Consider the following 24566-nt stretch of genomic DNA (forward strand, 5'->3'; position numbering starts at 1 on the left):
TTGACATGTTCCAACCATTGAAGACTCGTGTCTATGGTCAGCCCTAACTATTTTAGGTGTGCTGACGGTGTTATTAACTCATTGTTAATTCTGACGCGAGGAGCCCTGGTTGGCCTATGTGGAATGAACAAGGCTTCGGTCTTGCTGCTGTTATATTGCAGTTTGTGTGACCTAGCCCATTTTTCACATGCTGTCCATATTTTTAGCCATTTGGTCTCTATTTGGTTTAGTGAGTTGCCGGTGAGCAGTATGATCTGGTCATCGGCGAACGCTTGTATTATGTCAAAGTCTGTCGTGGTTTCTGTTTGCTCGATGGCGTCGAACCAGGATTCCATCAGGAGAATCCATAATATGGGACCCAGGCTCGACCCCTGCGGGCAACCTTTTTCTGTTTTGTTTTGTATGTGTTCTGTTGTGATTGTTCTATTTTCCAGGAAGTCTGTGCATAATGCTTGTATGTTTTGTGGTGTTTGGGCGTTGTGTAGACTGTTTTTTATGGTGGGTATCCAAGCTGAGTTGAATGCATTTTGTAGGTCTAGTGTAATTATTAGTGTATGCAGTTTGTGTTGTTTGTTGTAATTTATTTTTCCTACTATTTGTGTTATTGCGTCTGTGGTTGAGTGTCCTTGTCGGAATCCGAATTGGTCTTTGTTTAGTTTGTTGTTTGTTTCTAGGTAATGTGTTAGTCTTTTGGCCGTCATTTTGTCTAGGATTTTCCCCAGGGTGGGAAGAAGACAGATTGGCCTTTTGCCTCCGTCCTTTTTGGGGAGCCATACCATGTCTGCCCTCTTCCAACACTCCGGGAACTCTCCCGTTTGTAGACATTCGTTGTACATATTTGTTAGTAGCTCTGGCTCTATGTCGTGTATAAGCTCTACTATTTCTTTACTTAGTCCGTCTGCCGCTGTCGCTTTTTTGTTTTTCATGTCTTGTATTGTTTGTTTTATTTCGTCTTGTGTGAATTCCTTATCGTTGTTCGTGTTTTGGTGGTACTGTTTTGTTCTAAGTGTTTTATGTGTGTCGTCATCCGCTTCTGTAGGGTCTTGTGGGAAGTACTTTTTGTGTAAGTATTTTATTGTGTCTTCCCTGTCTACTGTGTAGGTACCGTCTGCTCTTTTGATGGTGTTGAGCGTGTTGCTGTCGTTGTCTTTTTTCCTTATTATTTTGTAACCTACGTTCCACGGGTTGTCTGGGTCGTGATTTGTCAGGTATTGTCTTATTGCGGTTCTTTTCGCTTGCTTTATGGCGTCTTTGTAGTGCCTTCTGCCTTCCGTGTATGCTATTTCGTCTCTTCTTTTGTTAATCGGGTCCGTTTCTTTTTGATATTTTCTTCTTTTTTGTTGATTTATTTTTTAAGCCTTTCTAATTCGTCAGTCCACCAAACTTGGTTTGGTTTTCTGTTTTTGTTTGTTCTTCTGGTTGCTTCTTTTGTTACTTGTATGATGTCCTGTTGCATCCTTTGCGCTTTTTGGCTTGTGTTACCTGACAAATCCCAAACCTTTGTCATTGTCAGTGTATTAAGTTTTGTTTTGTTGATATGTGCGATGTTTAGCTTGTTTCTTGTCGTGTTTTTTATGTTCTGTGTGTGTTTGGTTGTGTTGAATGTAATGTACTGGTGGTCGCTGAGGGTTTCTTCCTCTTGAACCGTCCAGTCATTTATTGTCGTGTTTTTTGTGAGTGTTAGGTCTATCCAGCTCCTCCCTCTTGTGGTGAGGAAAGTTGGTGGACTGTTGTGTTTGTTGTTTATGTAAATGTGATTTTGGGTTGTCCAGTCTATTATGTCTTGTCCCCGGTTGTCATTTATGCTCCCACCCCAACAGGTGTGTTTAGCGTTCATGTCGCCGGTGACGATTGTGTTGTTTGTGTGTCATTCTCTATGTGTGTCTTGTGTTTGTCTAGTGCCTTATTTCTGTCTCCTCCGGGTGAGTCGTATATATTTACGATTGTGTAGTGTTTTCTATTTGTAGGTGTATTGTCGTGGAGTTTTCGTCTGTTCTGTTTGTTATCAGTGTGACTTGTTTCGTTAGTTTTTTGTCTATTAGTATTGGTGACTTCGTTTTCTTGTCCAGTCCTACGGCGAGGTAGTCTGTGTTCTGCCAGATGTTATGGCCTGGTTCTTGTATGAGGGCTATGTCTATGTTGTCCGTGTTCATTTTGTGTATTATTTTGTCTGTTGCCTCTAAGCCTCTTCCTGCGTTAAACTGGATGAAAGAGGCCATGTCGTTGCTGTGTTGTGAGTGTTTTGTTTGGTTTGTTGTTTTGTCTTGTCTTGTCTTGTCTTGTTTTGTCTTGTCTTGTCTCGTTAGTTGTAGTTTGTCTGCTGTCTTGCCTCGTCCATTTTCTTTTTCTGTATGGGGCAGTTCATGTCCCTTGCCATGTGCGCTCGGGGCTGCAGGCCCATAATCTGGCAATTAGCGCAGTTGTACGTCGTGCTTGAGCATGACGTACCCTCATGTTTGCCCGCGCATTTATAACAGATGGGGTTTTGGGCAGTACAGTGTTTAATTGTATGGTTGTACCTGCAGCACCGGTAGCACATGGTGACATTCACGTACTCTCTAACTAGGTATTTTGTTAGGTCGTAATATATGTGTCCGTCATGCAATATCTGTTTTATGATGTTTGTGGGTCCTTCAATGATCACGTTTTCCCGCCATGCATTTAAGCAGGGTTTTGTGTGTATTATTTTTATTTTGTCCATTTCATCGCCAATTTAACAATTGACAATTTGAATTACTTAAGAAAGTTGCAAGATTTCTCCGCTAATCGCGCACGATCGTTTCTCTTATTCCGTCCAAGTATGGCGATGAAGCGCCGCATACATGCGATAGGCAGGAAAATACGAATAAACGTACCTACTTATGTTAAAATAACCATATCTCCGTCAATTTTTCTCGGATTAACTTGAAATTTTAATGGTATACGCTTGAAAATATGTACAATGGAATAAGCCAATAAAAAAATCGAAAAAAAAATAATCAAGAATACTATAGCCCCCCTAAGCGGCCTCAGGAATATTTTAAAATTATAAACAATTATTTGGCTTATAAGCAAACTGAATATCTCGGTAAATATTAAATTAAAGTAAATTATGAAAACGGCAATGAAAACAACGTGGCATGACGCTTCTTTTACAAGAAAAAACGTTTAATTGCGCTGGGTGTTTCCTGAGATACAACCGATCAAAGTTGACCGGCATGTGCGGCAAAGATATAAACAATAGGATTGAAACTTTCAAACCACCACCTTTTTATTTTGGTTGTCTTTCTCCACACCAAATTTCAAATCTTTAAAAGAATCATGACATATTATTATAATAAAAACTATCGATATTACGAGTAAAAAATGCCAAAAATACCAAAATTCCAATAAAAAATTATGTTGGAGAAAATGGAATCTCAAAGTTCAAGATCGGTATACGTTCATTATTTTTTTATTCCCAAGTATGAGTCATCTAACTGACGCACTATGAAATGTCAAAGTTGATTTTGTTTGGTTATAATAAATTAATCTATTTATTATAAGAAAAGTTTTTAATTTGTTAAAAATATTGTTTAAATAATTATACAGCTTTCACATGAGAATATTTCGATTTTAAACGTTAAAAGGTACACTTGTGGTAAGTTTATCTAAAAAACAGTTTATAAGTGGAAAAAATATGTAGTTTTATTTTCTTATAAATAAATTAATTTTTTATAACAAAACAAAAGCCACTTTGAAATTTAATAATGCGTTAGTTAGATGGCTCTGCTCAAGAGACTTTTAACGTATGCCGATCTTGAACTTTGAGATTCCATTTTCTCCAACCTAATTTTTGATTGGAATTTTGGTATTTTTGTCATTTTTCACTCGTAATATCGATAGTTTTTATTATAATAATATATGATACGAGTCTTTTAAAGGTATGACATTTTGTGTGGAGAAAGAGAACCCAAATAAAAAGGTGGTTTTAAAATTACCATCCTATTGTTTATATCTTTGCCGTACATGCCTATCAACTTTGGCCGGTTGTATCTCAGGAACCACTCATCGCAATTAAACGTTTTTTCTTTTAAAAGAAGCGTCTTACAGCGTTCTTACAGTTTTCAAAATTTACTTTAATTTAATATTTCCCGACATATTCTATTTGTTTATAAGCCAAAAAATTGTTTTTAATTTTAAAATATTCCCGAGGCCCCTTAAGTAGTCCAATTTTAATTCTGTTAAGTAAATTAGATAGGTATAGTGTCTTTTTATACAAAAATTAGAGTTTTTCTTATGCGTCGTTATTATGGTTATTATAGCGACCGTAAATTTTTAATTAACAATTTAATTGTTGCTAAACTGTTCATTCAATTTTCATCACCTAGAAATATAATCTATACAAAAAATCTTTTATAATATATCACCAAATTATTTAATTATTGACAATTAATTACTTACCTAAAATCTTATTTGAAAATTACAGATTCTGTTAGAAAAACAAGTATTTTCCGAGGAAACTTTTTATAGTATTTTTATTTACTTGCTATGTTAGAAATATTATTTCTAACAATTATTAAAGCTAATTGGCTCTCCCCAAAGCCATAAATTCCACAAAAAGAAGAATCCACTTACGATTTTTTTTTCAAAATTGTAAAATTGTTCATCAAGTTATCGCGAAAAAGGATAAAATGTGAGATTCTATCTAACGGCGCGACTACTCGCGGGTTAAGAGCGTAGGAATTATTGTTAAACGCATTTTTTCGAATCTTTAGAAAACTAATAAATATTTTTGAAAAATTTAAACGCAGAATAAAATATTACGTTATTACCGAGGGCTAACAGTCCCTTAGAATAAACAAAAAATTCTTTTGAATGATATATTTTTGAAATTAAAAATCCGACTAAATTTTCTTTTTTTTTTCATCTTTGTGACTAATTAAAATAATGATTATAGAAGTTCTCAGGGACTTTTGACCCTCGATAATACTGTAATATTTCATTCTGCGTTTAAATTTTTCAAAAATACTTATTAGTTTTCTCATCATCCGAAAAAAATGAATACATTTCAAAATAATTCCACCGAAATTTTGCGCCTACGGTCTCAAATAGGATTAAAGTAGTATTATACATTTTTGTAATCAGTCTTTCAAAAGCTTTTAAATGAGGTGTCACTTATGTACTTTCCCATTAAAAAAAATCAAAGTTATCACTGTCACCTGAAGAGGGACCGCGTAAAGTTCGAAACATTGATGCTATAATATACTATGATTATTTTAAAAATCGACCTCTCCTAGCGTTTTGCTTATGTGCTAAAAATAAAGAAGTTAGTAAGGGGGTAACACTTACATATTCCAGCGCACTGTATAAAACGGTTCAGATTTAGCCCAGACGGTTCAGATTTTTTAACAGACATGATGATTTCATGACTGAGGTACAAAGGTCCCGTCAGACTTGAAAGGACTAACAATGCGGTTCTTGTCTTATATTATTAATTTATCTTTCCGTAATAACATAAAATATAATCTTTGAACAATGTTTCTCAAGCACATCTAAGAGTGTTCTTAGTAAATCAATATCGTATCCTTGTGCTACAATACGATCAGCAGTTCTTTTACATACCCCTCCAATATCATCAGATACCGTCACCTTTTTTATTTGACTTAAGTGACGATTTAAATTTTTGACCAAAAAATTAAACATAATGGCGATTTTGAGTTGCTGGGCTATCACTTAAAAAATGGACCGTAGTGGCATCTGCTGTTGAATCCAACACCGGTACTAAGTGGGTCCAACTAGCAGGAACACCATGCTTAATACATTCTGACATCGTACAGTAAGAGGTAGGTTCAACAATATAATCAGCAGTTGTTTTTGTAGACGACGCGACGACTGTCTTTAAACTGATTTGTTGCCGTGAGCCTCCAAAGTGACACGATTATCTCTTGAGCATATTTTAAATTATAATTTTCTCTAAAGTCTCAGTGTATTGGATAGGTTTCTGTGAAGGCTGTTTCGTACGGCTCGAAATTTCCTGGAATTAGTGACATGTTCGTGCTTCGTGTACCAAAAGTTCAGTCAATTTGGACTCAAATTCATTAATTAAGGATCCCAATGTTATTCGAACAAGATTTTTTACGGTTTTAATAGTAGTTTTGTTTGTTTACTTTTTGGGGTTGTTTAATTACAATAATTAAAAACATTTCTCGGATCTCCTTTTATACCAGATACAATGTGATTATTAAGAATAAATATCTGAGTTCCTGTAAGCTCTTGTGTACCTAAGAATGTCAACAAGCTGTCTACAGATTTTATGAATGTAGATGTCTTCTTTGGATGAGAATTCTGGCAAAGTCGGGCAAAGGCTCAAATATCACTATTTGTAACAGGCATTTTGGAAATTTTCTCCTACGATATGGATTTTTTATTTTTAGAATTGGAAGTTCTCGGATTAGTAGTATAACGATTAGAGGGACAAGAGGTCATGAAGGCTGAACCAGAAGGATCAGGACGATATTATCCTTAGATGGAATAAGGGATGACCGAAGATGGAAAGGTCCAATCGTCTACATTGACGAAACAATGGCCACGTTGCTCAGTCGGAAGAGACGTGGGCATGGTTCTTTGGGTTGGGCTTCTGTTACAATGATAGATGGTAAATGAATAAATAATGGTATGCGAATACAGCTAATGAAACGACGATAGACAAAAGATAAATAGATAACATTAACTGATGGTTTGACACTTGGACTCTAAGGAAACGGAAATACTTAATACTCAAACGAAAATATAGGGCGCCAGGTATTTTGACCAAAAAATACTCAAAGGAACAATAATTAACGAAACATAACAAAACAATAACAAATTAGCAAGAATGCTACGATAAGACATCAATGTACTAATCTTGAGCTGTAAAAAAATTAAATAAAATACGACATCGTAAGTTTCAATGTAACATTTATTAAAATACTCTACGAAATCTCAATATTTACACAATACGTACAGTGTATACGCAGTATAAGATCGCCAACAAAATTAAGAAACCAAAAAATAGATAAACCGTTAATCTATAAGACAAAAGTTGGCGACATAATAGCAATCACTGCATATAAATTGGTGTATTCACCAACACAGTAATACTAAAAAAATGGAATGTAAGTGAACGAATATAACTATTGATTATTAACTAAAAAAAAATGAACTGAAGTTACTCGAAAAAATAAAAAATCCATACTCTAAATAAAAACTAGAAATTTTACCGTTCACTTACAACAAAAAAAGAAAGAGCTCTTTGTTTATATTTATACCTATTTAACAATACTTAATAACACTCTAATAATACTCAGAAAAATATCTACATAATGTAAATGTTTATAGTTTAAATGATCACCCATTTAAAAATAAAAAAAAATAATCATCAACTTCATACTAAAAGTATGACCTACTTTTCAGAATGTCACTATCACAAACTGGGCGAAAACTTTAGGTCATTGAACTTATTTCACGAAAGAACACAAAATTGTCCTTGCCCTGGACATAACAAAGGCGTCTCTACTAACTTCTTCAATAAGTAAAAGATGAGTGACTTACTTACAACATCTGTTAGAGGGTAGGATGGCCCTTTGTAAGCCGGCAGGCTCTCAAGGTGTGGAAGATGGCCATGAAGAAATTCAACTTTACGACACAGTCGAAAGAATAATAGTATTTAACAGTGTTCATAAAATAGCAGCTGGACAACATAATGCATAGGTGGAAGGTGAAAGGTGGACCCTTTAAAAAAATAGAAAACGCAATTGTACAATTATTGTACATACCAATAAACAATCATTAATACTCTTACCTGCCTAATCGGCGGGGCCCACAATACACGAACAAACTTGATCTCACATAATGACTATATTAACTCAACTCACAAATGATGCAGAATTTTAAGAATTTGTGGTTTTTATGAACCTTTGGCGTCCTTTGATAGTGGTGGGGTTTTAACCAATCAAAATTATGGGAAACTGTGAGAGATATTCAAGAACAGATTTCCTTACCACTCGTAAAAGGGCTTAGCGAACCTAATACTTAAGATGAGTTATGACTCGAGGGTGAAGTATTAACGGCTTTTACCTAAAAGCATATCAAATCTTCACAGAACGCAGCTATCAATAGCGACACATAGGTTTCTTAGAAAAACATCCCGATATGGACTCTAAAATCAAATCAGCCAAATGCGTAAAATGAAGGGGGACTAGAACAAAATCTACACTGGGAAAACGTAACGTTACAGTAGTTAACCAGTTATTACTAATATTTAAATTATCAAATAAATTCAAATTATCAAATAATAAATTAAAATTATCAACACTATTTTGAGAAATATTGTTAAAAGTGCTCATAAAATTTTAGGAAAAAAAAAGGAAAAACTTACATAAGGATGATCACCATTGATTTCCACTGCATAATTTTCTTTCTTCTCGAAGGTTCCATTGGTCTCGTTAAAAAACTAAAGTTGACCAGGAAACTCTATGTTTCTGTACGATGTTGATCCTGTTCGCAGCGCCAAATATGTTACAAGCACTTGAACTTCTCAAAAAAAAAACATTTCTTTTGATTGTTCGTTGCTAGTCGAATCTTCTCAAAAATCAGGTCTGATCTCCGTCGCATCCTGGAACTAACAGTTTTTAATTATTAACTTTTAACATACTAGAAGTAAAATGGTAAATATACTGAACACAACTTTGAAATAAATTGGTGACTTGTACAAAACTAGAAAGCAAACCATCTACCTCCTAGTAACAAATTACCTTACTCCGTACCCTTATAAATACAAAAACCAATAACTTCCACATTAATTATTGTATTGAGAGAATTATATTATTTAATACTTGGTGGAGATGGTACAAACATACAAAAAAACTAAGAGCATTAAACAACTTAAAAATTTATTATAATAATGTCGGTTTATAGCTATCTATTTTCAAAATACTTAACTCCCATTTCGGGCCTAACTAACCTCAACTGTAATATGATAACAATACTCTTAACTCCTTCTTTAAGTTCCATCTTGTATCGAAGGTTGGAAATCATCATGGCAATGCGGACCCTGTTGACTGCCGCTCTAAATAGCTCTGCACTACTGCATTCGAACCATTCCCGTAAGTTCTTAAGCCAGGATGTTCTTCGTCTTCCCACATTTTGCTTTCCTCGGATTTTGCCTTGCATATTAAGTTGTAATAATGAGTATTTTTGTCCTCTCATCACATGTTCCAAGTACTCTTAACTCCAGTACTTGTTAATTTAGTATTATTTATTGCCTACGTTAATGCGACCTACGTTAAACTTTACTAAAAATAAACTGTATTACTTACTTCAAAAGTAGAATCTATTCATCAAGTAACACGTACAGTAGCCTGGGCCGAAATGGGCAAAAAAAATTTTTTTTTGTAAAAGTGGAACTCCGTATAGTAAAAAATTTGTCTTTTGTAATAAAAATAAGACAGAAAAAAACTCAGGCCGGTATTCGAATTTTTAGCCGCGCCCCTGGGGCCCCCAAGGGCCCAATTTTTTTTTTCGTTTACTGATTATTTTCGTAGTGAAAAAATCCTTTCAAATATTGTCAAAAGTAAGCTGTTAAAAAATAAAATGGATATCTGAATTTTAAACTGCGCCCCGCACAGTTGTAAGTGTAGTGAAAACATCAAAGAGAGACTAGTTTGTGTAGCATTTCGCTTGATTTGATCATTTAAATGTACTGTTTGTAATTAATTTTTATTTGCATTGCAAAAAAATACTTTAATAGATCAAACCAACCCAGAGCTTACCACGTGGAGGTAGCTACACCTCAAGCTCCTCCCTCCCACCCACCTGTCTTATTTTTCTATTTTAAATCTTCTGTTTTAAAATACTGATTTTTGTTTTCAAATTCTGGTAACTTTTTTCTAGCATTTAGTTTCGCCCTAATATAGCCGTCTCTTGTCGTTTCTCCACATACTTTTTCCGAAGCCTCTGTTACGATTTTCACACACCGTTCTACGGCTTGTTTGTGACATGGGAATTTGTCAATTAAGTCGGGTGCCCTTTTATCCTTGATTAGCTTAAGAAGGAAATCGTCAGTAAGCTTCGTTGTTAAAGGAGGCTCTGATAAAAAAACACTTTTGCCAATCAATTAAAAAAATATAATCATCAGCGTCAAACTGTATGTCTGGAATTTTAAAATATCGTACAACTTCTGTTGATTTTTGTTTTCTAGCTTTAATAATTCGACGCACTGCTAGTTCTCTAACATGATCACGAGAATCAAAAAGCATTGCTAAGAGTAAATTTTCAGGGTGCAGAAAATATGAGTTGGTTGAAATTACCCTCTGAAATATATTTTGCACATTACCTGGAAGTTCTCTTGATGCTTTAATCGCATTCCATAAATGTATTGCACCGTATTCTATTACGGGTTTAGATTTAACTTGGAACCACATTGGCGCATATACTTTTATAATGAGCTTTACAAGCACTCTTAAATTTTCGGAGGGGTCATTTGTAGACACATATAACCGTAACAACCTATTAGCTGTTGTAAGCCAGCGAGCATGACTCATTTTTCCAGGTGTTTTATTCGCTAAGCTTTCTTGGCAATATCCCGCGTTAATTGCCAGACAAATGTTATAAAGGTATTGTTGATCATTACTTAAATCTTGTTGTATCACAACTGGGAGCACACAAGAAATTGATTCAAATTTAACCACGGATCTTGTTTCACATTCTTTAAGAAGTGCGCCTATCGGACCTGAAAATGTGTAAGGTCCTTTTGTGATGCCATCTAACTCTTGCAACAAATGTCTTAGAGGGAGCTCATTGGCGTGTAGCAAACAAATACTCCACTGCAATGGTTTGCCAATGTGACTTTCAATTTTGCGAATGACTCCGTTTTTCCATCCTGTATTTACATTGGTTCCGTCAGAGCCGATTACTACTACTTCATTAAGATCTGTGTTCTGTTTTTCTAAGGATGAAATTAGTCCATTAAAAATATGTTCTGCAGTTCCGGAAGTCTGTAAAGTTACGTGTCCAAAGTAAATACTTCCTGGCTCTTGTATTATTGAAATATGTTCTTCAAGTTTCGTAGTTCGTCTTCCGTCAACTTGATGCAGTGTCTTATCTTTGCGCCCATCAAAGTATAACCCTTTTACTGTGATAGCGAGAGGTATCTGCTGAAGAGCTTTTCGATTTTTTTCTATTTCTCTACGGACCTTGTTTTTATCTATGACGTTAGATAACTTATCCGGAGCAATTATTTTCATATCTTCTAGTACTGCAGATGCAATTTTAGCTACAGTTCTATTAGATGCACCAGTTAGGTCCGCTATTTGTGCAGTACAAGGCAATGGCGTTCTCATTTGCTGCTTTGTTTTTAGTATTTTAAGCCTCTTAGGTTTATCAACATAAGGACATTTAAATTCTTCTTCGCTATCTTCAACAAGAGAAGATTCTGAAGAAGTTTCATTCAAATCAGAATCCGTAATAATGTCAGTTACCTTTTGTGTGCCGCTACTACCAGGTAAGGATTCCTTATGATTCCTTAATAAGAAATCAGTTTCATTTTTAGTGTATCTCTTTGCCTCTTTTTCTTTTCTTAACATTTGTTTGTTAAGTTGTGCGGTTTTAACTTTATCAATACCTCCTATTATCATTCTTCTGTCATTTCGTTGATCGGTAATAAATTCCCACTCTACTTCTGGTATTTTACGTGATTTATCGCACTTGCAATTCTTTAAGTTCACACATTTACAAGCACAAATGTCAAAAATTTTAAGGGAGTCTAATTTAAACTTGTTTAACTTTTCATCGAGAAATGGGGTTTTTCTACTTTTAAAAGGTTTAAGAATAGTCCGATATTTTTTATTGTAAGCTACAATCATCTCGCAAATACGCGTATGTCCTAGAACTGGAAGTGATGCACGAATCCATATGTCTTTCACTTTTTTTGCCACGGTATTAGCGATTTCACTTGCAGAAGGTTGTTTGCTACCTTCCCCTTTAAGTTCACGACGAACACTTTCATAACACTGTATTATGTCCTGGTAAGTCGGAAGTTGAACGGAACTGTCCACACAAATATCCTTAACATTTCCGAATAGAGGACAACTGTCACTCGCCCGGCTTTTTATAAAAGACATTTTAAAATATAGTTTTATTCTTATTTCACCAAAGCTCTCACAACGACGACTAATTCGAAACTGATAAGGAACTCGGCTGATCGGCTCTCGTGCATTTATGTGAAGTTGTGTAAGAGGGACACTAGGAGGGAAAGGAGGGACTGACAAGTCTAAGCCGGCGTGGTGCGGCGTCTTCTAACACCGAAAATACCGAGATATGCGTTGCGCTATTTATAGATGATTGAACTTGAAAAGTGCGTCAGCAGTTACGCTAACAGCATAAAGAGGACTCTTTTGAAGGGGCGCGGTTAAATATTCGAATATTAATGTTATTTTTTGATATGATACTACAAATATTACTTACAACAATTTTTTTACTACGGAGGTGAAAAAAAAAGAACAAAAAAAGTTGACCCCCTTGGGGGCCCAGGGGAGCGACTAAACATTGGAGTAAGGCCCCAATTTTTTTTAGGATGTGTTTTTTGCACCAAAGACATATTTTTAGCACTACGGTAAGTTGAATTTTAGAAAACAGTTTTTTTGGCCCAGGCTAACGTACAGTGTTGCGAGAAAGTCTGGCAACACGGTAATTTCTCGGAAACCGCTAGAACGATTTTTATGAATTTTGGTGGGCGAGGGTAATTTAATACGGCCGATATTATAGTGGTAATTACATTGTTGTTAAATCTTCCGTTTTTTGAAAATCTAATGAACTTTCTTATTTCAAATGGAATACCCTGTATATTTTTTGCGTTTTGGAATTCCTAAGGGATACAGATTATTTTTCATATGATATTCCCTATACCTAAATGCCATAACTTCGGAGCTATTGCTACATTTATTAAAAAACAATTTATAAAAATCAATTTTTTCGGCCCGAGTAGACATTATTATTTTAGGTTCATTGGATCATTGTGAACAAAAAAGGTCTTTTGTAATTTTCCTCTAAAGTTAATCGTTTCCGAGTTATAAACAATTTAAAACTGACAAAAAATCGAAAAATGACGATTTTCTAGGTTCAAAAATACAAGTAAATCATTATTTTTGAAACTACGAAGTGCTTAAATTCAAGTTTAAGACTTATTTTAGCAGTCACCAGTAGATATTCTATACCAAAGCTGGCGCAAAGTAGGGTCAAGGTCGGACAAGTTCAAGGTCACAGAAAGGTGACTTGTGTATCAAAACATGTGAAAAAACCGGTTAGACCGGTTCCGGTCAAGGTCGGACAAGGTCTAACCGGTTCCGGTCAAGGTTGGAAAAGTTTAAGGTCACAAAAAGGTTACCTGTTGTTCAAAATAGGGTCAAAACCAGTTAGACTGATTACAATCAAAGTCGGACAAGTTCAAGAGCATGGAAAAGTTACCTGAAGGTCACCTAAAGAGTGAGTTCAAGATAACCTTAGAGATACTTTGTAGATGTAGTTAGATTAATTCCATTTAAGGTCGGGCAAGTTCAATATCATGAGAAAAGATACCTGAAGTTTACGAGTCACTTGAACGTCACAATACAGTCACCTGAAGGTTGAGTTCATGGTAACATCAAAGTTATTTGAAAAGTTATCTGAAGGTTACGAGTCACTTGAACGTCACGATAACGTCACCTGAAGGTTGAATTCAAGGTAACATCAAAGTTACTTGACAGTTATTCCTGTTAGACCATTTATTCCAGGTACACATGCGTGTTTAACACGTTCGGTACCCATCTTGAACAAACATCACTTGGCTGGTACGACGTACTTAATGTTTCATTAAGTATCGCAGTACTACCACCGACATTTGTGTGTTGTCATCGCCCTTGATGAAACCTCATGACCACACTATCGTCGTGGGTACTGAACGAGTTAATTTAGTACCAAGTATTCTGTTTTGTGACGATCCTATTTTACCTTGTATAATCTGGAAAAATATATAAATTATACCTCAATCACTTTTCAGTTTAGTTGCTTATTTTTCCTTAGTTCCTAATTTTTTTAATAACCTGAGTATAACTGCAACTTTTAATAACGCAATAGGCAGCGATATTTGTTTTATCTCAAAATGAATTTTTTACAAAATTGCAATCCCATTTAACTTTTTTAAATCTAGTATAAGATATTTTGATTTTGTTACAATCCTATTTCACCGTGTATAATCTGAGAATATACAAACTATATCTTAAACATTTTTCAATTTAATTCCTTCCTAATTTTTTTTTAAATAATGTGAAAATACTGTCATTTAGCACCGCTATTGACTAGCTGCTCATAAGCTAATTAATACTTGTTTTTTTACAGCATTGTATTCCAATTAAGTATAAAATGTTGCATAAGATTAATTTAGTGTATATTATTTTAATTATTGAAACCTATTTGCATAATTATTACTCTCTAATTAATAAAGACAAAGGTAAAACATAAAAATAAATTTATTTTATATTATAGATTGGTCAGTATAATAATTAGTAAATTGAACATTTAATTTTTCTTTTGTTTTTTGGAGCTGTTTGACTTCCTGGTCAAGTTCTTTTTGTATCCTTAAGACTTCCTTTTCTCTCGCCTCGATATGTGTCTTGTCCTTGTTCACTGCAGTAATTTTTTCGTACAACAATGTCCATGATTGTTGGTTAGAGTACATGGTGTTGTATTTTTCATTCATCAGTAGATTGCATCGCTCTAACGTGTCGTCATTGTTGTTGTTTCGTTGGTTGAGGTGGACGAGGACGTTCCCGGCGTTTAGTTGGACGAGGAAGTTCCCGGCGTTGAGTTGGATGTAGAGATGCATCAAGTCAAACTAGTTTGATTTTATTCAACAAATTTGACTTGACTTGAAAACCAAAGTTTTTTTGTAAAAAAGTTTGACTTGACTTGATTTCGATATCTTTAGGTTTGACTTGAAATCAAACTTCTTCAAACAGTTTGAAGTTTGCGTACCGACCATGAGCGTACCGACTTTTGTTTTGATTTATTTGGATAGGTCTGCTTCTGTACTCTGCTACTCCGCAAATTAGTTTGTAGTTCATATTAAGAAGTATATGCTTGGCTTGTTTATTACGTTCGTTTTGAAGTGTGTGCTTTGTGAAATAATATCTGAACCTGAATATTTTTCGGCTCCGAATAAGTACCAGATCAAATTGAGTCCGATTTTGAAGGTATTCCCACTTCAAAAATTAAGAGAAAAAATCTGTAGTCGAAGCATTAATTAAGGAAAATAAGTATACTGATTTATTTGATATTGCTGCAGGTAATTTGGAAATAATGAAAATTGAAAAGTGCATACTTCTATTATGTAAAAATAAAGAACAGCGTTATAAAATGACAAATGGTGAACTAATTCTTTAAGAGGACATTGCAAAGTCGCAAAAAATTAATTAAACCTACTCTATTATGTTGTTCCTATATTTTGTTGTTCCTTCATAAATTTTTGTTAAAGTAGATTAAATTACACTTGGTATGATAAAAAAACTATCCAAAGAATTCTTTCTTTTAATCTAGTAACACTCAAATATAAAAAAGATATATTAGGGCAGTCAATGAGAGCAAGAACAGGTTATTACCTCCGAATTCTATCCTACTGCATGGATTTTAATGAAATTTTAGGAATAGCCTGAAAATATCTCCTTATTTAAAGTCTACCCTATGCCGATGTGTGCTTTTGTCTTGGGGGCGGTTCCCACCCCTTCTCGGGGGTGGAAAATTTTTTGGTTAAACAACTACGGAAGTTGCTAGAGAACCTAATGCTAAGCAAAAACTGTTCTATAATTTTTTTTCGAAAACTCAATACATTTTGAGTTATTCGTGGTTGAAAATTGGCCATTTTCATTGAAATATAACACTTTTTCAAACGGTTTTTTTGCGAATACCTTAAAAACAATGCATCTAAATAAAAAAATTATATAAATATAAAACATTTTTGTAGCTCATAAAAAATCAAATAGATTTTTTCCTTCTTCAATCTTCTAGTTATAACACAAAAAGAGATATGGTAGGTAAAAAGAGTTTGTTTTTTTGGTGCATGCTCAAATCAGTGTATCCAACTTGAAATAACAGAGAGACGGTCGATTTTAGATGTATAATGCTACCAATGCCTTTTATTGTGCTTGAAAAGTCCTTTCAAATATGCAATATTAAATGTCGATTACATTCAAACTAAGCGAGATATGCTGCAAAAAATTGATGACTAACGAATTTTAAGAAAAAAATTGTTCAGTATATTTAACCCTTATACACCTAAAATCGACCGTTTCTCTGTTATTTCAAGTTAAATACACTGATTTGAGCATGCACCAAGAAAACAAGTTTTTTTCACTTACCATATCTCTTTTTGTGTTATAACTAGAAGATTCATAAAAAAATAATCTCTTTGTTATTTTATAATCTACAAAAATGTTTGATAGAGTTTTTTTAGTTAGATGCATAGTTTTTAAGGTATTCGCAAAAAACCGTTTAAAAAGGTGTTATGTTTCAATGAAAATGGCCAATTTTCAACCAGGAATAACTCAAAAAGTATTGAGTTTCCGAAAAAAAATTATAATACAGTTTTTGCTTAGTATTAGGTTCTCTAGCAACTTCCGTAGTTATTTAAGCAAACACTTTTCCACCCCGAGAAGGGGTGGGAACCGCCCCTAAGACAAAAGCACACATCGGCATAGGGTAGACTTTGTTTCTTGGGCTATTCCCTACTTACTGTGAAAATATCACTTAAATCGATATAGTAGGATGGAATTCGGAGCCACATACCCTCATTGACTGCCCTATATCGATAAAACGAAACTTGCCAGCAGGCAATTCTAAGCATACAGGAATCATTTTCAAAAAATTTACGACCCTATTTTGATTATAATCGCTTCCTGTATTTAGATACTTTTATGTGGCACTCATTGTATTATTAATTTTCTGATCTTAATTGGCAACTAACATGTCAATCTCGACAAAAAAGTATATGTACTAAATAAATTATTTTTCAAACTCTTTCAAACTAGTTTGACAAACAGTTTGAATTTTCAAACCTGTACGATTGACCAGTTTGACTTGACTTGAATTATTTGTCAGAAGGATTGACTTGAGTTTGACTTGAGATTAAGTCAAACTCAAGTCAAGTTCAAACATTCAAGTCAAACTTGTGCAACTCTAGTTGGATGAGGAAGTTCCCGGCGTTGAGTTGGACGAGGAAGTTCCCGGCGCGGCGTTGAGTGGAATGAGGAAGTTCCCGGCGTTGAGTGGAATGAGGAGGAAGTTCCCGGCGCGCGGCGTTGAGTTGGACGAGTAAGTTGACGGCATGTCAAACGGTCCCAAGATTTCCCGTAGGAAATCTTGGGTGTCCATACTATTCATTCCGGTCAAGTCAATCTAAAACAAAATGTACAAAACAATATTTTTTTTTCAAATTAAGATAAGACAGAGTAAAATGAAATAGAAAACAAAGAAATAAAATACTACAAAACAAAAGACAATACTAGAATAAAAACAAAATACTACAATATGCTGAAACTGTTTTCTTGTGGCATACCTAGTTAATTTAGTATTATGTTTATATGGGATTAAGTCACAAATGAATGGGAATAACAATGTAAGCTTCACATTCGTTTTTGAGAAGTTAAAGAAAAAGTTTTAAAATTATAACAATGGCAAACTTATAAATTTAAGTTAGTAATACACTTTGTAAATACAAATTACAAACTGTACAAACTCACCATTATCACAATTTTAAAACTTTGTATTCGATTTCTGAAAGCGAATGTGACGCTTACAACGTTATGCGGAAGACCCATTCAAGTAGTGATATAAATATCCATGAATAGAAACATCCAACTTAATACAAAAGACAATAATACAAAATGTTTTCAAAATAATAAAGTACCCAGAAAATAACACTAAATCTTACACAGTTTACCAATAATGAATACTTACAGAAGCTTTTGGAATCCTCGTTCGCAATCTCTTAAGACTTGTTTACACGGGTAGAGTTTTGAGGAGAGTAGAGTAACGAGGAGAGTAGACTCTACTCGCTACTCTACCAAAAATGGCGTGATACCGTTCACACGATGAGAGTACAAGTATAGTACTGATGATAGTATAGTGAACCCGATTTTTTTTTATTTTTGTATTTTTAAACACTCTTGATTATAAGCGCACCTTAAATTCTTAATTTTTTTGCTTAAGCGCGTTTACTCCAAAGCCCCCCTTTGCCATTCTTTCGACGATTTGATCCTCCGCAGCTTGCCTCATACTTTTATTTCTGTAGTGTACACAACCTAAATTCCATAAACACTTGTATTCGCCATACAGATCTATAAGTTTTAAAGTTTCATCTTCGGTGAACTTAATTTTCACTATTTACACAAAACAAAATTCCAGCCGGAATGACAGCGTCCCTATGTACTCTCCTACCTACTCTACTCTACCACTTCTACCAGAATTGAGCGCGTTCCGTGGGTAGAGTGCGCAGGCGAGTGGACATTTTGGCGGTGGTGGTGGTAGTAGAGTAGAGTTACTTTGCCACATGTTGCTAGTCACTAGAGCTGGGAAGTTTAGTTCACTACGTGGATTTCGATCTTTCGATCTCGCTCATTAAAATGAATAGTACAAAAGAGTAGTTCGTTTAGTTCATTTAGTTCACTGATTCATATGACATACACTGAGATGGGAGAATCGAAGTAGAATCGTTTATTTTGACAAATGACATTAATATATTTGTAAATATAAAAACAAAAAGTAACCTATAAAATTGTATTTGTTACTGTTTGTTACCTAAATTAAAATAAGATTCGTTGATATCGAAAAGAATAAAACGTTAAATTTAATTAGTTCATTTAAAGAATACCATAACCTATAATACTCATTCTACAATATGGAAGTGCAATTGGCAATTAGAAATACCTAGTAGTTTTAGGAGTTGTTAAATACTTTTGCCTATTATGGGTACCTAAGTATATAAAATGGGGAATTTATGGACAATGTATTATTAGGGGATAGTGAATAATATAGTCCTCAACTACTAATGGCTATTGTAGAACCTTCAGACAGCAGTTGAAGTGCAGTATATAGTATATTCACAAATGGCTCCAAGAATTGTTATATTGAAATGAAAGAACATTTTGTATATTGAAGAGATTTCCCATTTTAATATGGGTTAAAATCTATCATTGACTACTGTATAACCAGACAGCAATCACAAACAAAAATAATTGACGTCATTGTGAAACGAGGTGCAGTCTGTGGATCAGACCACCACTTAATCAAAACCGTAACCTTCATAAAATACAAACATTTAACGCAAAAAGAGGAAAAATCAAGACCTGAGTTTCCATCTAGACAACCTATATATAATCTAGATAGTTTTTACAACGACTCCACAGTTTTCTTGTATAGGATAAGACTAGCCGAAAAGATGAAAAACGAACCTATAGGATCGCCTGAAGAAATGTATAACACTCTTAAAACGTATCTACACGAAGCGGCAAATGAGGCTGTAGGAGAAAAATCATTAGTAGAAACACGGAAAAACTATTGGTGGAACGAGGAACTAGAGGATCTTATAAAACAAAAGAAAGAATTTTATAATAAATGGCTAGCCTCACAAGACCTAGAAGACCGACAAATGTACAAAAGGTACTGCTATATGGTCAAGAAGCAAGTAGCGAAAACAAAAAACGAATTCTGGGACAGAAAATGCCATGAGATCGACAGATTATTAGGGAGCTCAAAATCTAGAGAAGCCTGGAAAACTGTAAGAGCCCTCAAAACTAATAGAAACGAAAAAGTAACGATAGACCCAATTGGACAAGAAACGTGGAAAAACTATTATGCCGACTTACTAACTGAGAAAAGAGAGAAATTTAAGAATGTTAATTACGACTTCCAAATGACTCAGAATAACTGTGATCCATTTACACTAAAGGAAATAAAACAAGCATTATCGAAAATGAAAAACAATAAAGTTCCTGGGCCCGGAGGTATACCTGTGGAACTCTTTAAATTTTCCCCGGATGTAGTATTGGAAAACTTAACGAAAATATTTAATAAATGCCTGAATGGAGAAAAGATACCATCCGAATGGAAAACTACAAGCATAAGCTCCATACACAAGAAAGGGAATAAACATGACTGCACAAACTACAGAGGACTCAGTGTTATAGCTTCCCCAGGTAGACTGTACGGCAGAATACTACGAGATAGAATAGAAAGTCAATATGAGGACTGGGAGGAGCAGAGTGGTTTTAGAGCAGGAAGATCGTGTATTGATAACCTGTCTTGTATAAAACAATTAATTGAAAAATCACTAGCATATGGAAGCCAGCTACATCTAGTATTTATCGATTTGAGGAAAGCCTATGACAGTGTACCGGTAAATAGACTTTAAGAATCTCTAATAGAGAACAATGTACACCCACAGTACATTAATGCGGTGAAAAGTTTTTACCAAGGAAACAGTAGTTATATAAAAACGAGAGATGGACACTCAGAATACTTTCAGGTTAACAAGGGTCTTAGACAGGGATGCTGCCTGTCCCCTACCCTCTTCAAAATTTATATAGACACGGCTCTGAAGAAATGGTTCAGAAAATGTAAGAAAATGGGAGTACAAATAGAAGAGGGTAATCTGACTACTTTGTTATTTACTGACGATCAGGTGGTTCTAGCGGAGGATACAGTGGACGCTGCTTATATGGTTCGAAAACTGATAGAGGAGTATGAAGATTGGGGTCTGGAAATAAATACAAACAAAACAGAATATATGACAATAGGCTGCACAGGCGAAGACTTAGACTTAAAAGGAAAATAATAAAAAACACTAAAGAATATAGATACCTGAGGATACATTGACGGAAGATGGAAACGACGAAACAGACATACAACAAAAATTAGGTAGAGGAAGAGCCATCACAAGTCAGATAAACGCATTACTATGGAGTAAAGATATACGAGAAAGTACAAAAAAACAACTATATAAAACATTTATTGAAAGTACAGTTACATATGTCTCAGAAATCTGGACAATAAATAAGAAAATGCAGAACCGAATAAACGCAGTAGAGAACAATTTTTGGCGAAGATGCTATAGATTAACATTACACGATCATGTAAGAACCGATAGAATAAAATAAATGATGAAGGTGGAAACAACATTAACGGATACGATAGAGAGAAAACAACTATCCTGGTACGGACACATGAGAAGAATGAATGATGAGAGATTACCAATTAAAACCTGGAGGTGGATCCCAAAAAGAAGAAGGAAAAAAGGAAGACCAAAAAAGTCTTGGGAAAAAGGGATCAATATAGTCATGAATAGAAGAAATATAGAAATAGATTCATGGCAAAACAGAAAACAATGGCGTTCGAATTGCGATAAACGGCCTATGATGCTGTAAAACAGTCACTATATATATAATATGTGAAATGAGATGCAAATTACCTTTCGTTCAAAGAATAATAACAGCTTGTTTAGTTTTAACTTTTAAGTACATAATATTGCAGTAGTTGAAACATTGAAATACTGGCAAATGAGGATGCTGTTGATATTGGTAATATAGAACAAGCGATGTGGCAGTACATTTTCTCAACAAGGAGCAAAATTAGTGCAGTGCAACAAATGTTTGTGTGTCTGTTTTAAAATATTATTCACTATTTAACCCTTAGTCTCTGTTTAGATTTTTTTGGACAGTTACCAATGGTACTTTTAAGTCCCCCTTATTTTTTCATTTATAACTTTTTAAAATAAAGTAAAAGCGTTTTTTCCCAACAATCCTTTAGAATAGGTTCAAATCTTATTGTGTATTTAAAAGAAATCGTTGGAATGCCATTTGAAGTATTAAACATCAGCTGATAACTAATAGATGATATTAAAAAAAACATTCTCAAATTAGATTTACTTTTACTTCAATACTTAGGTTATAAGGGTATTACCAGAATTTGATGGTACTAAAAAGTACCATGGGTAGACTAAGTCAAGCTTAGATGGTTAATGTTGATAATTTGATTTTGTCAGACTGTATTTAGGTTGTTAATAAATTTATGAATACATACATTATATTTGTGTTTGATTTTAAGTAAACTGATTGAGTACCTATTGATTTTAAGAAAATATAGGTTACTTCACATTCCATTAAAAGGAGTTCCACAACTACATAGCAAAAATGTATGAATAAAAAATTGTTTTAACTGAAAAAAATAATAATGAATATTTCATATGAATAATAATCAATATCAGTTTTATAATATTATAATGTAGTTTGTTTATTAATTATTTTTAACAGTGTGCTTAAATAAACAAATGGCTGATTGCACGAAAACAAAAGTCTAGAACTTTTCATTCATTTCATTTAAAAATGCTAATATATAAGCCATTAATATTTCAAAAATTACACCTTTGTTTTATTGTGTTAATAGTTTATACCTATTGTTGTTTGTTATCTGTTGAATACAATACTCTAGTTTTGGATCCAGAACTTTAACAAATCCTAAACTATTCCACAATGTCTAAAGCATATTTGTAAATACAAATTTATTGAAATTACATCTATATATCATGTCAAATTCTATTGAATTTAATAAATGAGTTATAAAGATATTCTAGGTACGTATATGATCATTGCACCTATTAAACACTTAATTGTTTACAAATTATGTTTAAATACCTTAAACTGTTTGTAATTACTCAATTATTATGTTCTTTCAAAATCTAATTTCAATAATTATGTTCTTTTTCAAATTGATTTGGGTCAAAACATTAATAATCTATATCTGAGAAAAAACTTTTATTAAAAATGTGATAAATATACTTTTTTTTGCTTGATATAATTTGCCAATAAGTTACGTCAAAATAAAAGATCTTTTATTACAAGACAACGTAAAATAGGGTTGCAATAACTCCCTATTATAAATTAACTATATTTATTGTCAAGAATTTTGTTAAGCTTACGATTCCTAGTGAAAAAATAAAATTATTTTTTAATTTCTCTTATTTTCTTATTTTTTAGTTTAGTCTTTTAAAAAAACAAATAATACACATTTCTAACGTACTATGTACGAAGAGTAAAAGTCATAAAACATTTTTTCTGCATTCTTCTATATTTTGAATTTTATAATTAATAAGGTATTATCAAAATAGAATGTAAAATAGGTAATTACTACCATTATGAATCATATTCCATTACCATTTTGATATTTAAGGTTTTTACATATTATCATGCGCTTATCATTTCTAGCACGTAGCATAGTCTCCGAAAAACCTGATTTTCTAGTCAGTATGAATTGTTCATATTTAGAAACATTAAAATAAATATTTTCGGAAACTAAACGCTACGTGCTGGAAATAAAGAGTGCATGATAATATGTAGAAACCTTTAGTTAGAATAGTTATTTCAGCAGTGGTAATAAATACTCTAAAGAGCAGTATTAAATATTTTTCATTTTTGACTCATACTCTTAATACATAGCACCATAGATTTATTAGTGCGGCCGATATGTGAAACAATTGCACATTTAATGATACAAGCATATAATTTGCACCACATATACTACACATATAAAGGTTCAAATTTAGATATGAGGCCATCTCAGATTTTGTCTTTTACAAAAATGGCGGGCGTTTAAAATGGCGGCTATACTTTATGTGTTTAATAGTACTATAACTTTTGAACGAAAAGTCCGATTTCAACCAAATTTGGTATATAGGTTTTCTTTTTGATTTACAAGAGGAATATGGTGAACCGGAAGAATCGGTTTACCAGAAGTTGTGTTTTTACTGGTTGTTTATGTAAAAATATGTTTTTTTTCAATTTTTTCCGTCTGTATATATTAATTTTTCAAAAAGGTAATACCGCAATTGAAAAGAGCGTAAACATATTTTGTAGAAAATATTTTGAACTTTTTAGTTATGTTAATTATCATTTAATAAATGCATAACGTATCATCACAAGTACCTATGTGTGGCAAATTCATGCAAACATAAGAATTATTGTGCATTTAATGGTAGAAGCATATAATTTGGACCACATATACTACACACATCAAGGTTCAAATTTAGATATAAGGCCATCTCAGATTTTACCTTTTACAAAAATGGCGGGCATGCAAAATGGCGACTATACATATGTGACTTATAGCACGATAACTTTTGAACGAAAAGTCCGATTTTAACCAAATTTGTTATATAGATTCTTATTTTGATGTGTTAGACCAAGGTCTTGAACCGGAAGAATCGATTTACCAGAAGTTGTGTTTTTCCTGATTTTTATGTAAAAACATGTTGTTTTTTTACCAATTCTTTCACCCTGTATATATTAATTTTTCAAAAAGTTAATACCGACGTTGAAAAGAGCGTAAAAATATTTTCTAGGAAATATTTTGAACTCTTTAGTTATATTAATTACCAATTAATAAATGCATAACGTATCTTAACATGTACCTATGAACCTATGTGCGGCGCATTCGTGCAAATAATATAAGAATTATTGTACATTTAATGGTAAAAGCATATAATTTGGACC

The sequence above is a fragment of the Diabrotica virgifera genome, chromosome 9 (assembly GCF_917563875.1).
Source record: "Diabrotica virgifera virgifera chromosome 9, PGI_DIABVI_V3a".
Taxonomy (NCBI): Eukaryota; Metazoa; Arthropoda; class Insecta; order Coleoptera; family Chrysomelidae; genus Diabrotica; species Diabrotica virgifera.